Raw genomic sequence first — 24,526 nt, 5'->3', positions numbered from 1 at the left:
CTCCCCAGGAGTCCACAATAAAGAACACAGACACCACGGAACAGATTGTGCTCCGATAGATTAATGATACATTAGCCTCCATCCAGGATCGCAGATAGTTTTTCTAAGTAGAATTTCAGAGAAAACACACTTGCTTTGCATTTGCCAAGCTCATGAAGTTAGGATCATATGCCCATTACAGAAGTTGAGTTTCAACTGGGGCACCTGCTATGAAGGGGAGAGGGAGAGCTGTTCAACCCCCTTGCTCTGGGCCAATTTTGGCACATTGGATACCATTCCCTGACCCCAGCCAACTAATGGTAGGTGCCCTATGTTCTTTTTGGGGGTTGTGGGGGTGAATTATTAAATCCTGAAGGCAAGCTCCCCAATCTGTCAAGGAAGCATCCGCTGTAATAATGACTTGGGGAACTGGGTCTAGAAATGGCAGTCACTTGGATAGATATTGTGCATTCCACCACTGTAGAGAACGATGAATGCAGCTGTCTACCAACAGTATCTCTGGTAGATTACCCTGTGACTGTGTCCATTGATATGAGAGACATTGTTTTCAGTAGTCTCATATGTAATTGTGCAGCATGCGATCATGCCTAAAAGTCTCATGACCAATTTGACCTTTACATGGGAATGAGCTTGAAGATGTTGGATTAAATGATAGAAAGTTCTGTATTTTGTCTGTATTTGTGTATGATAGTCCCAAATGAGCATTGAGTATAGCTCTTAAATATGGTTGTAATGGAGGTGGTTGAAAGTGGATTTTTTGCGGATTGATGGTAAACCCAAGTTAATGTAATAGGGTGAGAGTTTATTGTGCATGCTGCTTGCATTGTTGGGAGTTGTTTGCTTCTATCAAACAATCATTCAGGTAAGGAAACATGTATATTATGTCTCCGCAGATGTGCTGTGATTACTGCTAGGCATTTTGTGAATAACCGTGGTGCAGTGGTGACTAAAAAGGGAAGAGCTTTGACTTGATAATGTTTCCCTTGGAAAATAAACCGTTGGGATTTTCTGTGTGATGGATGTATTGGTATGTGTGAATAGGCATCTATTTGATCTAGAGCTGCCATGAAGTTGCCTTTCTGTAATAGTGGAATCACCACCTGGAGAGTGACCATGTGGAAGTGTTCTGATAGCATATCATATCTTAGTGGTCTGAGATCCAGAATGGGTCTAAGTAAGCTATCTTTTTAGTGAATTAGGAAATATAGTGTGTATAATCTTGTTCCGTGATTTTGTCTTTGGACTGGTTCTATAGCTCCTTTGAGTAGCAGAGCTGATATCTCTTGTTGTAGTGAAAATTGATGCTGAACGGATAGTTTCTATTTGTGAGGTGGAATATCTGGAGGAATTGCAATAAAATTCCAGACAATCACAATGTTTGATAATGTCCAACACCTATTAATTTGAGGTAATGTTTGTTTTAAGTAAGTTTTAAAGACGTCCCCGACAGGTATCAAATGATATGGGGGAATGGTAAGAAAGGCCCTTCTCCCTCTCCCACCTCTGTGGCCAAAAATCTAGGGGTCCGGCTGGATGCACAGCTATCTATGAAAGAACAAATCTTGTCTGAGGCTTCTGCGTAGAATGTTCTTATGGCTGACCCTTTCTGTACGCAGAACCTTAGTTCAGGCTTTGATCATTGGTTGCCTAGACTATTGCAATGCTCTTTTGGCAGCCGTAAACGAATCACTGCTTAGCAGATTGCAGATTGTCCAGAATGTAGTTACACTCCTGGCCCTCAAGAAACCACCCCACATTTCCCCAGGGCCATTGTTGAAACTTCTCCACTGGCTCCCTATTCACCAGTGAAAACAATTTAAGCTCTGTTGTCTCGACCATAAAGCTCTTTATGGTGCGAGTCCAAGCTATCTGGCAGAGAAGTTCATAATTTATTGTCCAAATCGTTGTCTCAGATCGGAAGGTAAGGGGCTACTACTGGTTCCGCGCTTTAGGAAAACACGATCAGGATAGTTGCCTATCTGGCTCCGAAACACTGGAACACCTTGCCAGAGAACTTACGCAAATGCCCCAGGTTCATTCGACTCGGGAATCTCCTGAAGTCGGAATTGTTCAAAGCCTAAGTTGTGGTAGCTCGTGCCTGTCTGACTCTCGCTCTTCGACAGCACGGAGATACCTCCTCGGGGGTGATTCTCAGGCTTTACAAATTCACTACATACATACATACATACATTGCTTGGTCTTTGTATTTGCGGTAGGGTATCATTTCCACGACCACGAACTTTGAAGTTATTTTCCCCGTAGGATCCCTTATACAAAGTTTTGCTGTTAGAGGATTGTGCTTGATTTTTATAGGAAGAGCATGAGGTGTTAGTTGAGGCAGATTTAGCACCCTGTTGGGCCTACAAAACAATCCCTGATATGTAGATGTTTGTAAGGCCTCCAATGATTTGGCGACCTCAGTGTCCGCACTGCATCCACCTGAGGACCAAAGAGATGCTCTTTGATGAAGAGTAGATTAAGAATAGCTTGTTGCAATCCAAGTTTGGCAATTCAGACAGAAACGGAATGGAGTATGTTTGATCTGCAGTTCAATCTAGAAGATTTATTTAGAAGTTGAAGGGGCCCGACCTGGTGTGGCCATTAGACTGTGTAAGGGAGTCAAAGACCACGACGTGCAACTATGTATTTGATCGCAACCCAAGTATAGCATAAACTTTCCATGCAGAAATATATATGTATATACGCACACACACACATATATATATACACACACATAAATATTTGTATAGTATGGTATTTAAATAAATGTTGTATACATATGAATATCTCTATGGAGATTTGCATTAAAGATATAAGCATGCCATTGTAACATGTGTAGATGAGTTATCTGTATATGGGTGTGTGCTACTCTTTATGATAATACAAGTATGTCTGAGTACCTAAATATGATTATAGGGAATGTACCTCTAAGTGTATAACAATATACTTTTAGGTATTAAAAATATACAATAAATGAAAACACAAATAACTTAATGAAGTAATAAATAAATAAACAAATAATGCCTAAGTATAATTATGTACAACAAACATGTCTATGTCTGACTATGTTAAAAGTATTAAATATATGTACACTTGGGTGTAAATACATAGGGATCAATTCATTGTACAGAAAAATTACCAAGGGCCCTATTATGATGTTGCCGTTGACCGACCATGCCGCTGTGCGGAAACCGACCAACTGTAGGTCAGAGGTTCTGACCGCCTGATTACAATGCGACCACACATTATTTAGTCCCCTATGGGAGCTTGTACGGTGGTCGGAAACCAGCCACAGCACAAGCTACCATAGAGAAATGGGAATTTCTGTAAATCCCTGCACACACGGGGGGCGCTTAACTGTAGGCCACGGAGGCAAGAGGACCCTGTTCGGGGTCCCCAAAGTTGCTTTTCAACAGCCTTTCCATGTCGGAAAGGCCAGTATGGAAAGGCTGTTTGAAACCGACATCGTATTCCTGACGACTGAAACACCATCATAAAGGGATTACATTGCGGTTCCGGCTGCCCGACAGTCTCCTTGAGCCATTCGGAAGCCAGATGAAATTACCAGCCAGTTTACACTAAAACTGCCGATATTGAAATTTGCCGTTAGGACCATAAACCTACGATGTCGGTCGGTAAGCCTCCAACGATCCGTCGGAAGCTTATCAACTGATATCGTAATGAGGCCCTATGTGTAATGCATATATGTGTGTTTATATATGTATGCATAGAATTATGGGTATATATTTGGATATCTGGGTTTGTCTGTATATGTGTATTGTATATATTAATTTGTGTTTTATATATATATATATACACTAAACATTATACACACACGTATATAGAGAGAAACAAAAAAAAATATATATAGTAATTATATGTTTCTGCTTAACATATATGTATGTCGTATGGTACAATTAACAAATTTGTAGACTAGCATGTTCTTAGTTTTTTGTATATATATCAATCATGGTATGAAAATAAGATTATAAGGAAGGTACGTTTAAGGAGACGATTACGATGGTGGTCGGTAAGCCTCCGACCACTCTTCGGAGGCTTACTGACCGCCATGGTAGGTCTACAACACGATTGCCAAAAAACAATGCTGGCAATCAGAGTGTAAACCAGACAGTCAACCCGACTGGCTTCTGACGGGCTTAAGGAGCCCATCAGCTAGTCGGAAACTCCCCATAATCCCTGACTGATGGTGTTTTGGGCATCAGGATAATGATGTCGGTTTCCAAAAGCCTTTCCATGTCAGCCTTTCCGACATGGAAAGGCTGTCCGAGGGTGACTTTGGGGACCCTGGCCTCTGGTTGTGGGCCTGGGGGCCCCCTCAATTATAGTTATAAAGTCACACGGAGGTGATTGTCCCCGGGCTCAATAGAGCCTTACTATGGGGAAACGTGTTCATTGTTCATTTAAATAAAAAATGGCAAATGTCCTCGGGACCTGGCCTAACTGGGGGCTATGTTGTAAACAAGCATGGGAGACTGCACATTTGTAAAAAAAAATGCAGAATTTGCCACAATTTGGGGCAATTAAGCAATTAAAATGCTTGTGTTACCCTTACAGGCTTTCAGGGAGACCCCTGAACCAAGGCTAGGGGGTCAGGGTATTCCTACCCTGTCTCCTTTTCTTTTTTAAAATATTTTTGTTTAAGACTTGGCTGAGCCCGAGACACAAAATGGTTGCCAACACTTCCTGGTTGAAGTGTTGGCAGCCAATCAGATATCTGCATGAGATCAGCAAGTTTCTTGGAGGGTCCATGTCCCTACAAAATTTACAACAAATCACAAAAAGGTCTATTTCTGGGCCAAGAGCTAGCTTTCTGCCAAATTTAGTATAATTCTAGCAAGCAGTTCAGGCTGTATTGGGTTCAAAATCCCCATGGGAATTCACATGGGAAACACACTCCCCCCCCTTTTTCTCAGCCTCTGGTTGACGGATCACCCAGAAACTTGCCATGTACAGTAATACCCACTAGCACACTTTCTGGGGAAAATTCCATGACGATTAGTCAACCGGCGCTAAAGATTTACGCAAGTCAAAATTTTTTTTTTCAACGGAAGCTTGGTCCTAATTATAGCTACCTACTGGTGAGCACCATTAGATAATGTAAATGAGTAAATGTGTGCTTGTGTATGTATGTGTATGTGTATATATATATATATATATATATACACACACATATATATACTCATATATATTATATATATATATATATATATATACATATATATATATATATACATTTATAGAGAGAGAGAGAGAGAGAGAGAGAGAGAGAGAGAGAGAGAAGTAGTGAACTCGGGGTAGGTCCCAAGTTTAGGCGGAAAGCAGCTCCATTATAAAGCATTCTCAACACCAGTGATACTCTAAATTTGCTCACATCAAATGTCTGCTTTTCTATCAGAGTCTTTAAGCATAGGATTAGCACAGTGAGTCCAAGCCGAGATAGAAAAAAACAAAGTCTTTTGCCATTTGTACAGCAAAGTCTTTAAGCATGGTATATGCTTAAGATTAAGCAAGTGCAAAACGCTTTTTCAATGGAAACTAGGTCCTAACTGTTGCTACCTACTGGTGAGCACCATTAGATAATGTATATGAGTATATGTGTGCAGTGTGCGTGTGTAAATACATATATATCTATCTATATATATATTCACTGAAAAAACCATAGGTTTCACACATGTTATAGTTAGCTGGACATTTTACTGATAAAAAACCAATGAAATTCCCCCGTTCTAGTTAGTGCAGGCAACTATAACTCACGTGACCGCAATCCTCTGCTGATGACATATGTGTCTTTATGAAAAAAAAATATTTGTAATATATGTATAGCTAAAATTTAATGGAAGAAGACATGGGCAAATAAGTGTCTAAATACAGTATTAGCATCAGCAGAAGATTGCGGTCACGTGAGTTATAGTTGCCTACACTAACTAGAACGGGGGAATTTCATTGGTTTTTTATCAGTAAAATGTCCAGCTAACTATAACATGTGTGAAACCTATGGTTTTTTCAGTGAATTTGCAAGGTTTTTTAAATGCTAATTCCTAACTATAACGTGTGTGAAACCTATGGTTTTATCAAGTGAATTTGTACGGTTTTTTAAATGCTAATTTACTTTACGCCGTTCGTGGCGTGCGCGCCCACTTAACGCAGTTCGTTCCGTGCGCGCACGGTGCGCTTCGCGCGCCCACTTTACGCAGTTAGTGCCGTGCACGCACGGTGGGCACGCGGTGCGCTACGCGCACCGCGTGCCCACGTTACGCTAGATGGGCCATGTACGCACGATGCGCTTCGCGCACCGTGCGCACATGGAGGACATATGATGCGCTTCGTTGTGAAAGGTAATATTTTAATTTTTCACATCTGTTATATGCCATGCACAAATGGTGCCCTTCGGGCACCAGTTGCACATGGGGTGGGGAGAGTATGGATAATTTTTTTTTTTTTATTAATTTTTACCGTACGCGTACGGTAAGCGTAATCGGCGAAATTATCGAAAAAATTAAAATTCCGTTTTTGGCCTTGGGGGGTTTTTGAGGAATACCTCAACATGGCTGGGTGCTTAGGAGCTGTCTAAACAGCCCCTTTACATGTTTTTGGCCTTTGTTTTTTAACCCCCTCTCAGACTGCGAGAGAGAAAATGGCGGCCGCCGCTTCCTGGTTTCGACCGATTCGAATGTTTACTAAGATCTAACAGCCAATCAGAATCGCGCTCGCGCACGGCGGCGTGCGCGTACGGTAAGCGCACCGTAAGCGCACCGTAAGCTGGCTCAGATATATATATTGATTTAAAGGCAATTTTCTCAGATTCTACTGAACAGATTTACACCAAACCTACAAAAGGCACTTCCTTGACCTGTAGACTACCTCTCTGCCAAATTTCAAGGAACTCTGTTCAGCCGTTCGGGCTGTAGCTGTGTCTAAAGGTCCTATGGAAAAATGCATGGGAAAAACGTGTTTTGGGACCCCCCTTTTATCTCAGCCCCCGCTTGACGAATCCCCCCGAGACTTTCAGGGTAGGAGCGGAGCGTAGCGCCCCATTAGTTTTGAAAATTTCGCGAGGATTCGTCGACCGGCGCCAAAGTTATTCCAAATAGAATTTTGCGGTTTTCCTATGAAAACAGGGTCCTAACTATAACTACCTACTGGCGACCACCAGTAGATAAAATATACATATATATATTCACTGAAAAAACCATATATATATATATATATATATATATATATATATATATATATATATATATATTACCTACTGGCAGTCGCCAGTAGGTAGTTATAGTTAGGACCCTGTTTCCATAGGAAAACCGCAACATTCTATTTTGAATAACTTTGGCGCCGGTCGACGAATTTAAAAAACCTTGCAAATTCACTGAAAAAACCATAGGTTTCACACAAGTTATAGTTAGCTGTACATTTCACTCGGAAAAAACCAATGAAATTCCCCCGTTATAGTTAGTGCAGGCAACTATAACTCACGCGACCGCAATCCTCTGCTGATGACATATGTGTCTTTATGAAAAAAAAATATTTGTAATATATGTATAGCTAAAATTTAATGGAAGAAGACGTGGGCAAATAAGTGTCTAAATACAGTATTAGCATCAGCAGAGGATTGCGGTCGCGAGAGTTATAGTTGCCTGCACTAACTATAACGGGGGAATTTCATTGGTTTTTTACGAGTGAAATGTACAGCTAACTATAACTTGTGTGAAACCTATGGTTTTTTCAGTGAATATATATATGTATATTTTATCTACTGGTGGTCGCCAGTAGATAGTTATAGTTAGGACCGTGTTTCCATAGGAAATCCGCAACATTCTATTTGGAATAACTTTGGCGCCGGTTGACGAATCCTCGCGAAATTTCCAAAATAGGTGGGGTGCTCCGCTCCGCTCCTACCCTGAAAGTCTCGGGGGGATTCGTCAAGCGGGGGCTGAGAAAAAAGGGGGGGTCCCAAAACGCATTTTCCCCATGCAATTTTCCATAGGGACCGTTAGTCCAAGGTATAGCCCGAACGGCAGAACAGAATTACTTGAAATTTGGCAGAGAGGTAGTCCTCAGGTCAGGGATGTGCCTTTTGCAGGTCTGGTGTCAATCTGTTCAGTAGTTCCTGAGAAAATCAAAAGTAAAATCATATCTATATCTGGGCGGAGCCTAACCACACATCTCATCCTGAGATCTGATTGACTGTCAGCACTTTATCCAAGAAGTGTTGGCAGCCATCTTGGGACCAATATACATGATAGCACCTCATTAAAAAGCATTGCAGTTAATAGAAGGTTTTAAGACTTTAGTAACATTATAAATCATTTGTTGATGGTACCATACTCATTTTAGGAATTGTGGTATGTTCTAAGGTGATTTCACCATGTGAAAAAGCCTTCTGCTGGGATATCATGATTGAGAGAAAAATATTTTCTCATGCTTTTCCCACAGAGGTTTGGAAGGTGATCTATAAGCTAAACTGAGAGCTTATTTTCTGTAAATTCACATTATCTTTCTCAGTCATGTGAGAATGAAGTCTGACATTCTCAGTAAAACATGTACATCCAACAAGGGCAGAGACTGTCAGTTGATTCCTTTGTGTTCTACTGCAGCTTCCCAGAGTGTTCCAAAGAACAACTAGAGCGCTAACAGTTCTACTTATGATAAACGTATGGCACACCTGAAGCCATCTTGCTTGGATTAAAGTGGTAACTCTTAAAACATTTCATTTAAAAAGGAACAAAATGAGGGGGTTCATTTTTCCATAAAAAGTATGATTAGTGCTGCAGAAAGAAAAATTAGGGCACATTTTGAGTGACTTCTCAAATCCTCTTCTCTTTCATTAAAACATTCTGACATGCAGACTGAAACATGCACTTTCAATACCAGCAGCAGTTTTCCCTGGTGAGCAGTAGCTTTACTACAGTGATCTAATGAGCAAAAAGAGTGCTAACATTCTGAATTTATGGCAAATGTGTGACACATCTGAATGCCTTCTTGATGGAATCAAAGTAAAAAACTGAAAGTATTTCCTACTGAGGAGACTGCAGTAAATGAGGAAATTAGGAAACTTCATAACAAATAAGTCTCCCAAGATGGCCACCAGAGACAAAAGAGCCCAAATGTAGCCCAAATGTCACCCAGATGTAGCCCAAGTATAGCCCAATGACAGAATGTCCCAGAGTGTTCTTAAAAACAACTAGAGCGCTTACTGTCTTCATTATGAAAAAAGTATAGCACACCTGAAGCCATCTTGATTGGAATAAACTGGTAACACTTAAAACATTTAATTTAAAAAGGAACACAATGAGGGGGTTCATTTTGCCATAGAAATTATGCTTAATGCTGAAGAAAGAAAATGAGGGCACATTTTGAGTGACTTCTCAAATCCTCTTCTATTTCATTAAAAAATTCTGACATGCAGACTGAAACATGTACTTTTAATACCAGGAGCAGACTTCCATGGTGAACAGTAGTTTTACTACAGTGATCTAATGAGCAACTAGAGTGCTAACATTCAGAATTTATGGCAAATGTGTGACATATCTGAATACTCACCCCCTGAGGACGCTGTGGACCGACTCTACTCCTCGCGGCCCCCGCTTCGCGGGAGCCGCTCGTGGGCTGGTTGTTCACCTGTGCCGCTGATAAGTGCGGGGACGCTTTTGGGGTCGCTCTTGCCTGATTTGAGAGGACGCTTTGCTGACACCTGAGGGACCCACCGGGGAGGCTGATCGCACGGGACTGCGAGGCCCAGGGTGCACTCTGCCAACTCTTCCTGCACACCTGATTCCTCTTCCCGGCCCCGCCTCCATTGACTGATTCCCCGCTTTCCCATAAAGTGTTGGGATACTGCTGAGTTCATTGCTACTCACCCCCTGAGGACGCTGTGGACCGACTCTACTCCTCGCAGCCCCCGCTTCGCGGGAGCCGCTCGTGGGCTGGTTGTTCACCTGTGCCGCTGATAAGTGCGGGGACGCTTTTGGGGTCGCTCTTGCCTGATTTGAGAGGACGCTTTGCTGACACCTGAGGGACCCACCGGGGAGGCTGATCGCACGGGACTGCGAGGCCCAGGGTGCACTCTGCCAACTCTTCCTGCACACCTGATTCCTCTTCCCGGCCCCGCCTCCATTGACTGATTCCCCGCTTTCCCATAAAGTGTTGGGATACTGCTGAGTTCGTTGCTACTCACCCCCTGAGGACGCTGTGGACCGACTCTACTCCTCGCGGCCCCCGCTTCGCGGGAGCCGCTCGTGGGCTGGTTGTTCACCTGTGCCGCTGATAAGTGCGGGGACGCTTTTGGGGTCGCTCTTGCCTGATTTGAGAGGACGCTTTGCTGACACCTGAGGGACCCACCGGGGAGGCTGATCGCACGGGACTGCGAGGCCCAGGGTGCACTCTGCCAACTCTTCCTGCACACCTGATTCCTCTTCCTGGCCCCGCCTCCATTGACTGATTCCCCGCTTTCCCATAAAGTGTTGGGATACTGCTGAGTTCGTTGCTACTCACCCCCTGAGGACGCTGTGGACCGACTCTACTCCTCACGGCCCCCGCTTCGCGGGAGCCGCTCGTGGGCTGGTTGTTCACCTGTGCCGCTGATAAGTGCGGGGACGCTTTTGGGGTCGCTCTTGCCTGATTTGAGAGGACGCTTTGCTGACACCTGAGGGACCCACCGGGGAGGCTGATCGCACGGGACTGCGAGGCCCAGGGTGCACTCTGCCAACTCTTCCTGCACACCTGATTCCTCTTCCCGGCCCCGCCTCCATTGACTGATTCCCCGCTTTCCCATAAAGTGTTGGGATACTGCTGAGTTCATTGCTACTCACCCCCTGAGGACGCTGTGGACCGACTCTACTCCTCGCAGCCCCCGCTTCGCGGGAGCCGCTCGTGGGCTGGTTGTTCACCTGTGCCGCTGATAAGTGCGGGGACGCTTTTGGGGTCGCTCTTGCCTGATTTGAGAGGACGCTTTGCTGACACCTGAGGGACCCACCGGGGAGGCTGATCGCACGGGACTGCGAGGCCCAGGGTGCACTCTGCCAACTCTTCCTGCACACCTGATTCCTCTTCCCGGCCCCGCCTCCATTGACTGATTCCCCGCTTTCCCATAAAGTGTTGGGATACTGCTGAGTTCGTTGCTACTCACCCCCTGAGGACGCTGTGGACCGACTCTACTCCTCGCGGCCCCCGCTTCACGGGAGCCGCTCGTGGGCTGGTTGTTCACCTGTGCCGCTGATAAGTGCGGGGACGCTTTTGGGGTCGCTCTTGCCTGATTTGAGAGGACGCTTTGCTGACACCTGAGGGACCCACCGGGGAGGCTGATCGCACGGGACTGCGAGGCCCAGGGTGCACTCTGCCAACTCTTCCTGCACACCTGATTCCTCTTCCTGGCCCCGCCTCCATTGACTGATTCCCCGCTTTCCCATAAAGTGTTGGGATACTGCTGAGTTCGTTGCTACTCACCCCCTGAGGACGCTGTGGACCGACTCTACTCCTCACGGCCCCCGCTTCGCGGGAGCCGCTCGTGGGCTGGTTGTTCACCTGTGCCGCTGATAAGTGCGGGGACGCTTTTGGGGTCGCTCTTGCCTGATTTGAGAGGACGCTTTGCTGACACCTGAGGGACCCACCGGGGAGGCTGATCGCACGGGACTGCGAGGCCCAGGGTGCACTCTGCCAACTCTTCCTGCACACCTGATTCCTCTTCCCGGCCCCGCCTCCATTGACTGATTCCCCGCTTTCCCATAAAGTGTTGGGATACTGCTGAGTTCGTTGCTACTCACCCCCTGAGGACGCTGTGGACCGACTCTACTCCTCGCAGCCCCCGCTTCGCGGGAGCCGCTCGTGGGCTGGTTGTTCACCTGTGCCGCTGATAAGTGCGGGGACGCTTTTGGGGTCGCTCTTGCCTGATTTGAGAGGACGCTTTGCTGACACCTGAGGGACCCACCGGGGAGGCTGATCGCACGGGACTGCGAGGCCCAGGGTGCACTCTGCCAACTCTTCCTGCACACCTGATTCCTCTTCCCGGCCCCGCCTCCATTGACTGATTCCCCGCTTTCCCATAAAGTGTTGGGATACTGCTGAGTTCGTTGCTACTCACCCCCTGAGGACGCTGTGGACCGACTCTACTCCTCGCAGCCCCCGCTTCGCGGGAGCCGCTCGTGGGCTGGTTGTTCACCTGTGCCGCTGATAAGTGCGGGGACGCTTTTGGGGTCGCTCTTGCCTGATTTGAGAGGACGCTTTGCTGACACCTGAGGGACCCACCGGGGAGGCTGATCGCACGGGACTGCGAGGCCCAGGGTGCACTCTGCCAACTCTTCCTGCACACCTGATTCCTCTTCCTGGCCCCGCCTCCATTGACTGATTCCCCGCTTTCCCATAAAGTGTTTGGATACTGCTGAGTTCGTTGCTACTCACCCCCTGAGGACGCTGTGGACCGACTCTACTCCTCACGGCCCCCGCTTCGCGGGAGCCGCTCGTGGGCTGGTTGTTCACCTGTGCCGCTGATAAGTGCGGGGACGCTTTTGGGGTCGCTCTTGCCTGATTTGAGAGGACGCTTTGCTGACACCTGAGGGACCCACCGGGGAGGCTGATCGCACGGGACTGCGAGGCCCAGGGTGCACTCTGCCAACTCTTCCTGCACACCTGATTCCTCTTCCCGGCCCCGCCTCCTCCACGCCCTCCCTCTTTATAAATCCTCCCTGTCCCTGCGCGCTAGCGGTACGCGCGCGGGACGCAGACCGGGGCGAAGACCGGGGCGAAGACCGGGGCGAAGACCGGACAAAGAGCGGGCCGTTTGAGGCCGTTCGAGGACGGTCGAGATCGGTCTCGGTCAGCCACCCTGTTACTTTGCCCTCCCGTGCCCCCTCCTGCCTGTTAGAGGATAGCCGCTGAAGAATGGCCATGAGGGAGACCCGAAGCAAGACTCAGAGTGCTGCTGGGAATCCTCAATGTACTTTGGACTCATACTTTGCCAAAGCTGGCACACTATTAATTGAGGACATCACTACACTGGAACGACGCATCTCCCAGGAAATCGAATGGGTAAGAAGATCATCGTTGGGCCCCCTAGCCGCAATAACAACCCCGACTCAGAGACTTGATGTCAGCCCAGAAATGGATGGGAGCGAGGGTTTACATGAATTGCGTGAATCGGCTAGATCGCCATGTCCCATTCTGCAAGGCACTTCCAACTCTGACTGTACTATTTCATCTCAGGTTGATCTTAGTATATTGCCCCTCCCCCTCCCCCAACTTAAACCTCCCCATTCTAAGACTAGTTCTAATACTTCCATATTTCGTAGGGAAGATAATAGTTTGGGGCCTACGCAGCTCGACCGCAATGGGACAGGGGTGAGGGAAGGAGCCATTTCTAAAAATAGCAAGAAGCCCCAGTCGCCACGGGGAAAAAAAGGTAAAAATACCAAACTTCTAGCCGCACCACAGGCCAAGAATTCTGAGTCTACTAATAAACGACAAACATCATTACAATCTAAAGGGCACCTATCACTTAATTTGTCTTCAAATAAACCAGATATTACGGGTTCAACCCTGGGTGAGGAGGACATTACACTCTCAGATATCTATAATCTGATGAGGAGATTACTTAATCCCCTGGAAGCACGTCTGGGGAAAATTGAAACTTCCCTAAATCGTATTGTCAATGATATGTCTACATTAAAAGCTGCCTGTGCAAAAGACAATACAGCCCCAGACATTGTCTCAAGTGGCGCGACGAATAATTTACCCCCCCCAGCGACCAGTCTGAATCCTTCTACCCTTCCCTCTAAAACCTATATACCGCCTCTTCAACACAAATTACCAGCTTCTGACTCAATACCAAATAGAAGCCCAAATAAGAATTCGCCCGCATGTTGCACCAAGGGCTTGAATAAGAGCATTAGTGAGAAACCAATGATTATTAATCTACCGCCCGAGGCCAGCCCCTATACTATAATTCTAGCAGGTATTCCCGCTTTAAAAGAACCATCCAAAGAGTCAGTTGAATCGCTCAAAAACAAGGTTATCAATTGGCTCACAATTAATAGACCACTCCCCGTTGGAACAAGTAGCCAGGTTTTGATGGTAAGAAGAGTTCAATGGTTGGGTGGCCTGAAGAAATCTATACAGGGAGACTGTGTCTTGGTCAATTTTAGAGACCCTAGGACAGTCTCCCATATATCTAACTGGCCCTACCGTGACAGGGGAACCACAATTCAAGCTCTACCATTATCTTTCTTTTACCCACCTCTAGTACAAGTGCAGGGAGAGGGCGACTGAGAACTTGTACAATGTAGAGGCCATAGGCAGAGCTATGAGAAAAGGGGCATCCCCTCTACGAACGACAAAACACACCTTGACTACTTCCCCACACAGAATAGATTTGGGAGTTTAGATTGGGTGGACTGACTGACTAGGACGAGCAATAAAGAGGAAAGTGTCCCACTTGCCCTAACAAAGGAACCCAACCTATCGGAGGCTGAGCCCAGGAACCTGGTAGACTACAATTTTTCAATCTTGGATATCCAGCCAGATGAGGCGGTGTTTACCGTAGCCCCTGTCCCTGACATGTGTATATCTCCAGCAAATGATCTGGGTAGTACCCTACCTACAGACGAATCCAATGGCACTACTAACCCCCACGTTATCAAAGTGCTATCGTGGAATGTGGCGGGCCTTGTAAACAAGCTACACTGCCCAGAATGGAACACATTTATCAGGAGCAAGGACATCTGCATGTTCCAGGAAACCTGGGCATGTGATGAGGTGACGTATCAAGGATACGCTTCATTCACCATGAAAGCAAAATGGGGAGGAAAAGGACGACCCTCGGGTGGATTGGCAATATGGCTAGCAGCTGACCTGGGATGCAGTGCTGTCCTACATTCACTTTCCACAGAGGATATTCTTGTGGTACTATTGGAATGGCCCAATTCCAACAGACTCATGTTGGTAAATGTTTACTCCCGCCCAGTAACCCACGGGTCGGAACCCCGTACCATTGAGGAACTTGCTCTAGTTTTAAGCGAAATTCCTGTGGATACGCCCTACCTAATTGGTGGCGATTTCAATTGTCACTACGAGCCCCTTTCTGGCCTCTTAGATGGCCTGGCCGAAGAAGAGGATGCGCTCTGGTCCATACCTCCTCTCGAGGCACCTAGACCAAAAGCATGGACACCTCTCGCGCTCCAACTCACAACACTCACCTTAAAATTCGGTTTACGGGCATGTAATGGCCGGAAAAAATCCGATATCCCACCAAAATACACATTTAGCAGGGGTGCGAGGGAATCAAAATTGGACTACATTCTTGTCCCCTTAGCATCCTGGTCTTCCATCAAAGACTTTAGGGTTTTGCCAGGTGTGGATAGCGACCACCGCGCTCTTGAAGCAGAATACATTTTGCCTGACCGCGTGGTCATGAGGAAGCAGACCACGTCACTTCGGGCGGGCCTAACAATTACCAACAACCGACGGAGAGTGAGATGGGAAAGATTACTTCTTAATCCAGACAATCTCCCCAGTCTTTATGCCCGGGCGATTCCTATTTTTACTAAGGCTCTGGAAGTCATTGATCGAAATGATTGCCCCGATAACTGGAATGAGTGGGGGACTCTTCATACAGACCTAACCCTGGCACTATCTGACATTCTTTTTACAACGCAGGGAGGACCCATTAAATGCCCACACACTCCCAGATGGTATAACTCCACATGCCGGAAGGCTAAAACAAACCTCCTGGCTGCACTGAAAGAGGGCTTAGGGATCGAGGTTATCAGGGCTAGGCGTTCAGTTTACAAACGCATGATTGGCGCTGCCCAAAAGGAATGGGAACACAATAGGTGGGAGAAACTAAAATTGACATTAGCAAAAGGTGATTCCCTCTTATTTTGGCGCCTTGTAAACACAGGGACAGATACACTACCTGATGCAACTGAACCTAATATCTCAGCTGATGCATGGCGCGATCATTTTAAGTCCCTATATAGCACACTAAATCAATCGGAGACGTCCAATTTTATCATTGATAATACCAGAGGGCACTTTTTTACTCTAAGGGAGGTACATGATGCGATAGACAGATTAGCACCAGGCAAGGCACCGGGACTTGATGGACTGCCTGGAGACTTATTTAAAAATTAACCAGCCGTCTGGGCGCCATACCTACTGTGCTTATTTAATTCCATTTTGGCCGGCATGGAGGTCCCAAATACTTGGTTGGGAGCAGAGATTGTCCCAATATTCAAAAAGGGATCCCCTCTGCTCCCTTCCAATTATAGACCAATCAGCCTAATAGATGTCACACAAAAGTTGTTTGGTAGACTACTATTGAATCGTCTCCAAACTTGGATTGTAGAGAGGGATATATTGAGCCCTTTTCAGGCTGGGTTCAGGGAAGGCGTCTCTACAATAGACCAGATTTTCCGATTCAATTACTTATACTGGAAAACTGTGACTGTGGGCAGAGGCACGCTGTATACGGTCTTTGTCGACCTGCAGGCAGCATTCGACTTGGTCCCCCGTGCAAAATTATGGATGGTACTAAAAGATTTAGATGTTCCTGGCGATATCTTAACTATGCTGATGAGGCTCCACCAGGGCAACTATGCTAAAGTCAGATGTGGCAAGGGAGGTGCACTAACAGAGAACTTTCAGGGTCAGACAGGGCTGTGTGCTCGCACCGACCCTGTTCTGCCTCTTCGTGAACGGTGTTATAGACTTCCTGACAGGGCTAAGCTACATTGACGCTCCAGTGCTGAATGGCAGGAGGGTACCCGCAATCATGTTTGCGGATGATACCCTCCTGCTCTCAAAATCACCAATGGGCCTCCAGAGAATCTTGGATGGATTCATTAATTTTTGTGAGCTTCGTGGTCTGGAGGTGAATGCGACCAAAACTAAATTTATGACCTTCAACCCACCCCTTACAACCCGCCCAAACCCCTCGATTGGACAAGAAAGTTTGGCCCGGGTCTCTACATTTGAATATCTAGGTGTTACCTTGAATCAATCTTTGACCTGGGATATGCATATTACCAGAGCAAACTTGAAACTTGCCCAACTCGCAGGTGGTATAACTAGGCTGATCTCAAGATCCTCCTACAAGCCTCTCGGCCCACCTCTTCCTATCTACAAAACACAGGCTAGAGGGGCAGTAATCTACGGGGGTGAGATATGGGGACATGTAGCATGTCAGAAGTTGCAGATAACCGAGAACAACTTTATCCGACAACTGACTGCCTTACCATCAAGCACCCCGCTCCTCCCGTTGAGATTGGATCTTGGCCTAAGACCAATTTCTGAAGAATTAGGACTGAGGCCCTTGATGTACTGGCGCAGAGTCTGGAGTTCACTCGAGTTATCCAGTTATAGAGCAGAACTAGAAGAAATTCTGCGCTTCCCCAAGGTGTCGCATATACCTTGGTTTAAATATATCAAGAACACCTTTGAAATGATGGGGAAATCAGAGTTGTGGCTTGACCCACGGAGCGCCTGTCCAAGGATCTCTCGTAGATCATTGGCCGACGCTTACCGCGAGTACAAGTTACAGGCAGCATTCCAATCACTTCGTCAAGACTCGTTGTCCATACATTTTATTGCTCTCAAGAACCATTACCATCTGGAACTGGTCCTTGATGATGTTGCTCCACCATTAACACGCAAATTGTACTTACAGTGGCGCTATGGATCACTCCCGTTGAGGGCATACACAGAGCACTGGCTTAACACGCAGACTACATCTAACTGCCAGGCTTGCCCTCTCACGAGAGAAGACGACTTACATATGATCTTTTTCTGTCCTGCATATAACAAACCACGTAAATACTGGCTTGTGCCCCTCCTCAGGAACTTAGGCTTTAAGGAATACCGCCCTGCATACAGAATCCTAAAATCCGACCTGTCTGCCCCTACTGTATGTGCCGTAGCCAAATTTTTAACCTCAGCATGGTTTATTCGCAATCGCCTCATGTCCAGATAAAACCCCATTTTAAATGTTTTTATGACTGTTTTTATGAGGTATTCATTGTTCAGCTATGTTAGCTAATATTACAGCTTAAAAGTGTATATTTTATCATGTAACTATTATTGTTCATGTTTTACTGTTAAATTGACATTGTATTTCTTTGTATCTTTTATGGTCCATAGTGACCGAAATAAAGATTTTGATGATGATGATGAATACCTTCATGATGGAATCAAAGTAAAAAACTGAAAGCATTTCCTACTGAGGAGACTGCAGTACATGAGGAAATTAGGAAACTTCATAACAAATAAATCTCCCAAGATGGCCACCGGAGACAAAAGAGCCCAAATGTAGCCCAAAATCACCCAGATGTAGCCCATATATAGCCCAATGACAGAAGTATGCAAAACACTTATTATTTTGTGTTTTTGCAGTGTTATATAGTGCAGACTTGTCAGGTATTGGAGTGCTTTACATGAGCATTGGTTACATTACACAAGAACAAATTCATTTTGGTTGTAGACATGGGGAGACTAAGTGATTTGACCAGAATCACAGAATGTCGAGCTGAAGCAGAAACTCCAACCTGGTTCCGCAGTTGCAAAGTCTGCAGTTCTGGAAGTAACACCACATCCTCTCCCCTAAGTGCAACATTTAATCAAGTGGTCAACTGGATAAAAAAACATAAAGGTAACAAATAATTTAAAAGTGCTTTGTCGCTATTTGAAAACTCAGAAAATATTTCCTTATTTTAGTCTTTTAGAGCACTAACCATAATTTTGATGCCAATAAGACCCTCTCATATATGTAATTTCTAAAGGAAATGCTCTAGGTATTACAGTTTTGATTACATCAAGATGACGTCAGGCGTTCCACACTTTTGTAATAAATATAGAATGTTAGCAATCTAGTTGTTCATTAGGATACTGTTGAGAGGCAGAGGCCAGGGGCACGGGCTCTGAAAATTGAAGGCAGGTAGGAGGGTGCAAAGGCAACAATTTAACCACACTGAGCAGGCAGGAAGGGCCGTGGCAGCACAACAGACTATGGAGGGCAGTGGAAAGGGGGGCAGAGGCAACAAACCAACAATACAGGACTTGCAAGAGAGGCTGTGGCAATGTAGACCATTGTGGGCAGAAGGAAGAGGCAATGGTAGTACAACCATACATGCCAACAGACCCGATTCAGCCAGGAAACGTCCAATGTTTTTAAGCTCAAATGGGCTTTATTTGATCTGTCTCCTGTCTACAATCTCCTCTTTTTCAATGTAACTCAAAGGGGAAAATCAATACCCCAGTTTTTTTTCAAAATCTCCCTCTTACCAAGTTCAAAATGTTCGCAAGTATGGTACATTGGATCATGGAAGGAAATGGGGTAGGGACATGGACTTGGATAACAGAGGACAGGAGGGACATGGAGAGGTGCACCAAACTGACCCTGCAGGGCAGGCATCAGGGTTTGCAGCAGCACAATACACCACACAGGGCATGCGGGATGGGAGTGCAGCACAACAATCCATAGAAAGCAAGAGGAAGGGGACAGGACCATGCACATGGACAACAGAGAACAGAGGGGCAAGAGGCAATGGTAGCTAGCTGACCATAATGGACAGACAGGAGAGAAAGCTGCAGCATAACAGACCATAAAGGGCAGGAGGGACGGATCAGGGGCATTACAATGGAACAGACAAGCCAGGAGGGAGGGAGTAGGGGTCTGCACATGTAAACAGAGGGCTGGGGGCAAGGGGGCAGCAGGAACAGCAAGATAGCCATGGAGGTCAGGCAGTATGGGCACTAGAAGCAAGACACACCATGAAGAGCAACAGTGAGACTGTGATGGCATACACACAGACCATGGAGGGAAGGTGGGAGGGGTTCAGGGGCAGCTAACTGACCACACAGGGAAGGTGGGAGGGGCCATGGCAGCACAGAAGACCATGCATGGCAAGTGGGAGGGCTAGTGGCAGCACAATGGCTATGATGGGCAAGAAGGAGGGTGCAGGGGCATGCACAAAGGACGATGGAGGATAGAATGGAGGGTCAGGACCTGTGCACAGACAAGAAAGTTCAGGGGAAGGGGCCTCACAACAGACCGCACGGGGCAGGCAGGAGGAGCAGTTGCAGCACAACAGACCAGGGAGGGCAGAAGGGTGTGGCAGTACAATGGACCATGTAGGACAGGAGGAAGAGGATAGGGGCATGGCATGTGGACAGGCAGGGTGGAGGTGGCAGGGACAGGTTACAGTCATCTGACAATGCTAGGCAGGTGGGAGGGGAGTGGCAGCTCAACAGAACACTCAGAGTAGATAGGAGTGGCAGGTCCACGGAACATGGTGGGCAAAAAGGATGGAGCAGGGGCATGCACAAAGACATCGGAGGGCAGGGGGAAGGAGAATAGGGGCAGCAAGCTAAGCACAGAGTTTAAGCAGGAGGTCAATGATGGGGCATAGAATTGGGCAATGGAGGGCAGCAGGAGTGGACTGGTACATCATACTAAATTGAGGGCAGTGGCAGCACATCAGACCATGCATGGAAGGAGGGAGGAGGCTAGTCCATGGATTCACACAACAGAGGATAGGGAGGACGGGGAAGGGGCAGCAAGCTAACTGTTCAGAGAAGGCGAGTATTAGGAACTTTATTGTTTTTAAAACGTGTGTCTGTGCGAACTACTTAAAATATGAACAAGTATGCAGCATAATCTCACTTTTATTCAGGAAGAAGAGGACGTTTGTGACTGTGACTCCGGGCTCACTTGGCAGAAACACCCCCTGACCCTCCACCCCCTATCGCAAAATGTAATGCCCGTGAAAAGGGTAGGTGAACACAGTGTTATATAGAACATAGTCCTGAGAGCACGATTGAAAATGAAAACTAGATATAGTGTATGGTATAAACTATGCACCAAAAAGTGTGATATAAGATGAACCGGGCGTGAAATATAATATGCAATACATTGTGCGCAATGACAGATTCATTGGAGAGCGCGAGATAGCACAGGCACTAGCGCGTGCTATGCGATATGCGCCTTGGAGTGTAATATGCACAGGGCAGTGTTGTGTAACCTAACTAGTCTTTAAAGTTGTATTATAAAATATGTGCTGGGGAGTGTAACGTTGCATATGCACTGTGACAAAGATATGGATCCCAGATTGTAATATGTATGGCATAGCACTGTGCGTTATAACATAGGCATCGAGGAAGGCACGTTAGATGGGGCAATATAACCCGTGCGAAGACAAGTGTGGCATGACATATTCACGGGGTGGTGTTACAGTGCACATGGGCTAGAGAGTGTCATAGCATATGCACTAGCTAGTGGAATACAACACAGAGGTGTGTGGCCCTCAGCAGGCAATGGTGGGTGTAACACAGCATTGGGCTCTGCCAGGAGCGCGCCGTGACTCTCAAGTGATGTTCGGCCCCTTTCCAGAGAGTAAAATAAAAAGTATTACACATCCGGCAGTGGATGTGTGTTTTATTAACCGTGAGGGGGGATTCTTGCATAGTTTTGGTCCAATTTTTGTTGATTCCCCTTTGAATGGCTTGGTGTGCATGTGTATTAAATGTGCCCGTCAATAGCTACCCATGTTTGTATAAATAAACAACAAGGGTGTCTACCGGGATAAGGCACGGTAGGGCATCAGACATGTCAGAGCTTCACTAGTGGTGTAAATACATTCCACGTGGATTCATTGTATGCATAGTCGCCTTTTAATGAATACCACGCAAATCGTCATGGTGATAGGTACGTATGGTTTGTCCAGCATGTCCTAGGTGTGTCTATAAATATATATTTTTTAAAAATAATAAAAAACAGTGGCCGGCCCTGGGGATTGGGGTAAAAAAATATAATTAGGAGACAGGCCCTGGGGGATGGGGTCATCAGGGCCAATAAATTAGAATAAGAAGGGGAACTACACAGCCCCCCTTCTTAAAAAATTAAAATAAATAAAAGACTGGCATCGTGCCGGAGGCCACACCCCCTCCTTGCAGCATTCTGCAAACGCGCCCCCTGGCGAGTTGTAAGTTGGGGAATTAATTCCTCTTCAATACTGAGGGTCCCTGAGGGCCAACTAGCCCAACAGGCATCTCCAGTATGCGCCAGGGAGCTCTGAGGCCAAGCCCCTTTTTACACCTCTCTGCAACGCAGCTCTGTGGCGCTTACTGGAGGTACCTAGTTGTCTAGTTTGACCCTAGGGACCCTTAGGATCAAGGGGACTTAATCTCTCAACTTAGAACAGCCACAGGGCGTGTTTACACAGTGGTGAAGGGAGGGGACGGGGCCTGAGGTGACGTGTGCAAACACGCACTATGGCACGTTTTAAATTGGGGATATAATTTTCCTTCAATACTGAGGGCTCCTGGGGGCTAACTAGCCCACCAAGTGCTTCCAGTAAGCGCCACTGAGCTGCATTGCAGAGAGGTGGTCCAGGCCTTGCCACTTTTTACACCTCTCTGCAACGCAGCTCTGTGGCACTTACTGGAGGTACCTAGTGGGCTAGTTGGACCCTAGGGACCCTCAGGATTCAAATGAACTTAATCTCCCAACTAAAAACGGACACAGGGCGTGTTTACACAGTGGTGAAGGGAGGGGAGAGGGCCTGAGTTAACGTGTGCAAAAATGCCCCGTGGCCTGTTTTAAGAGGTAGTTTTAATCCCCCTGCCCTATTATATACTAGGGGCTTACAGAGGAGATCATGCTAATCACAGGGGGACCCCAACGCATAATGTTCCCTAGTGTATGTAGGTGTTTTCACTGTATTCTAAGTGTCTTTTAACATAGCACTGGCTCTAGGACTGGTTAGTCAGACTCAGTTACCACCAGTATCCGTCCGAAAAAGTTGAGGGTACAGGATGATTTTGCAACAAGGCTTCTTTCTGCTCTTCTTTTTGTTCTTTCTGCACGTTATCCTTCTTCCTGCACTTTTCTTCGTCTTTGAGGACTTCTGTTGCTTCTTTCTGCACTTCTTTTTTTTCTTTCTGTGCATTTTTTCTTCTTTCTTCACATGTCCTATCTCTGTAGGCATAGTTAGAAATTAGCATTTAAAAAACCTTTGAAATTCACAGAAAAAACCATAGGTTTCAGGCACGTTATAGTTAGGAATTAGCATTTAAAAAACCTCAGAAATTCACTGAAAAAACCATAGGTTTCAGGGGGGTTATAGTTAGCTGGACTTTTCACTTGTACAAAGCCATTGAAATTCCCCCGTTATAGTTAGTTCAGCTAACTATAACTCGCGCGCCCGCAATTCACTGCTGATGACGTCACATATTACATCACTCATGACATGGTCAGTGACATCACTCATGACATCACTGATGACATCTCAAATGACATCACTGATGACATCACTGATGACATCATCCTTGTGATAGAGTGGCAGACCTCCTCTCACCCTAATATAACCTTTGATACACACATTCAAAAATAGAGACTAAACTTTTCAAAACAATGGACATACCAATACCAGTTACAACAACCTCTTCAGTAATTCTAAGATCCACATACACATCCACTCATTCACCAACAGTCCTATACAGTCACTCATACATGTACTCACTCATCATATGTACTGATACACCTATACATCCTGTTACACAATGCCACTCATCCATAGAGTTACTCACATACATAGTCACTCATGCTAATAAAGAATCAAACATACATTTACTTGCATATACCGTTATACACACACCACCACACTTACTTCTATGGAAACTTACACATACTTAGTCTTTTAAACAATCACTTATAGAAACACATACTTATTCATACAGGAACTCTTTCAATCTCTCACTCTCACATATACTCACTTATATACACCAATAGTCACATATACTAGTATAAAACATATGTAGTTACTCATAAAGACACTATTGAGACAGTCATTCACTCACTAACACACCCATACACACACTCATCCACCCATACAGTCCTGCACACATGCTGTCTTCAACACATACAAAGAGTGAGTAACTCATTCATGCACCTATGCACTACATAATACCCCCCACCGAACCATGCAGACACTCAGACTGATACTCAAAAAACCAACTAATAACCTATATAGACACCCATGTAGCTACTCACCAACCCATGCAGCCACTTATACACAAAGTGAGAGACTGATACAGATATTTACATATTTAAACATTACTCACTAAGCCATGTATTCACTATGATACACTTAATCAGTCAGTTACACAATCAATTTTTCAAAAACAAATCATCCATTTAGACACTTATATACCCATTTATTCTTCCATCGACCTTGAGATATACATATATAAAACATATTTAATTTTCAGAAAAACACACATTCACTGGATGATGTCATCAGTGATGTAATTTGAGATGTCATCAGTGATGTCATGAGTGATTTAATATGTGACGTCATCAGCAGTGCATTGCGGGCGCGCAAGTTATAGTTAGCTGAACTAACTATAACGGGGGAATTTCAACAAGTGAAAAGTCCAGCTAACTATAACCCCCCTGAAACCTATGGTTTTTTCAGTGAATATATATATATATATATATATATATATATATATATATATATATATA

Source organism: Triturus cristatus, chromosome 4_2, assembly GCF_964204655.1.
Source record: "Triturus cristatus chromosome 4_2, aTriCri1.1, whole genome shotgun sequence".
NCBI lineage: Eukaryota > Metazoa > Chordata > Amphibia > Caudata > Salamandridae > Triturus > Triturus cristatus.
This window is presented reverse-complemented; position numbering follows the sequence as displayed.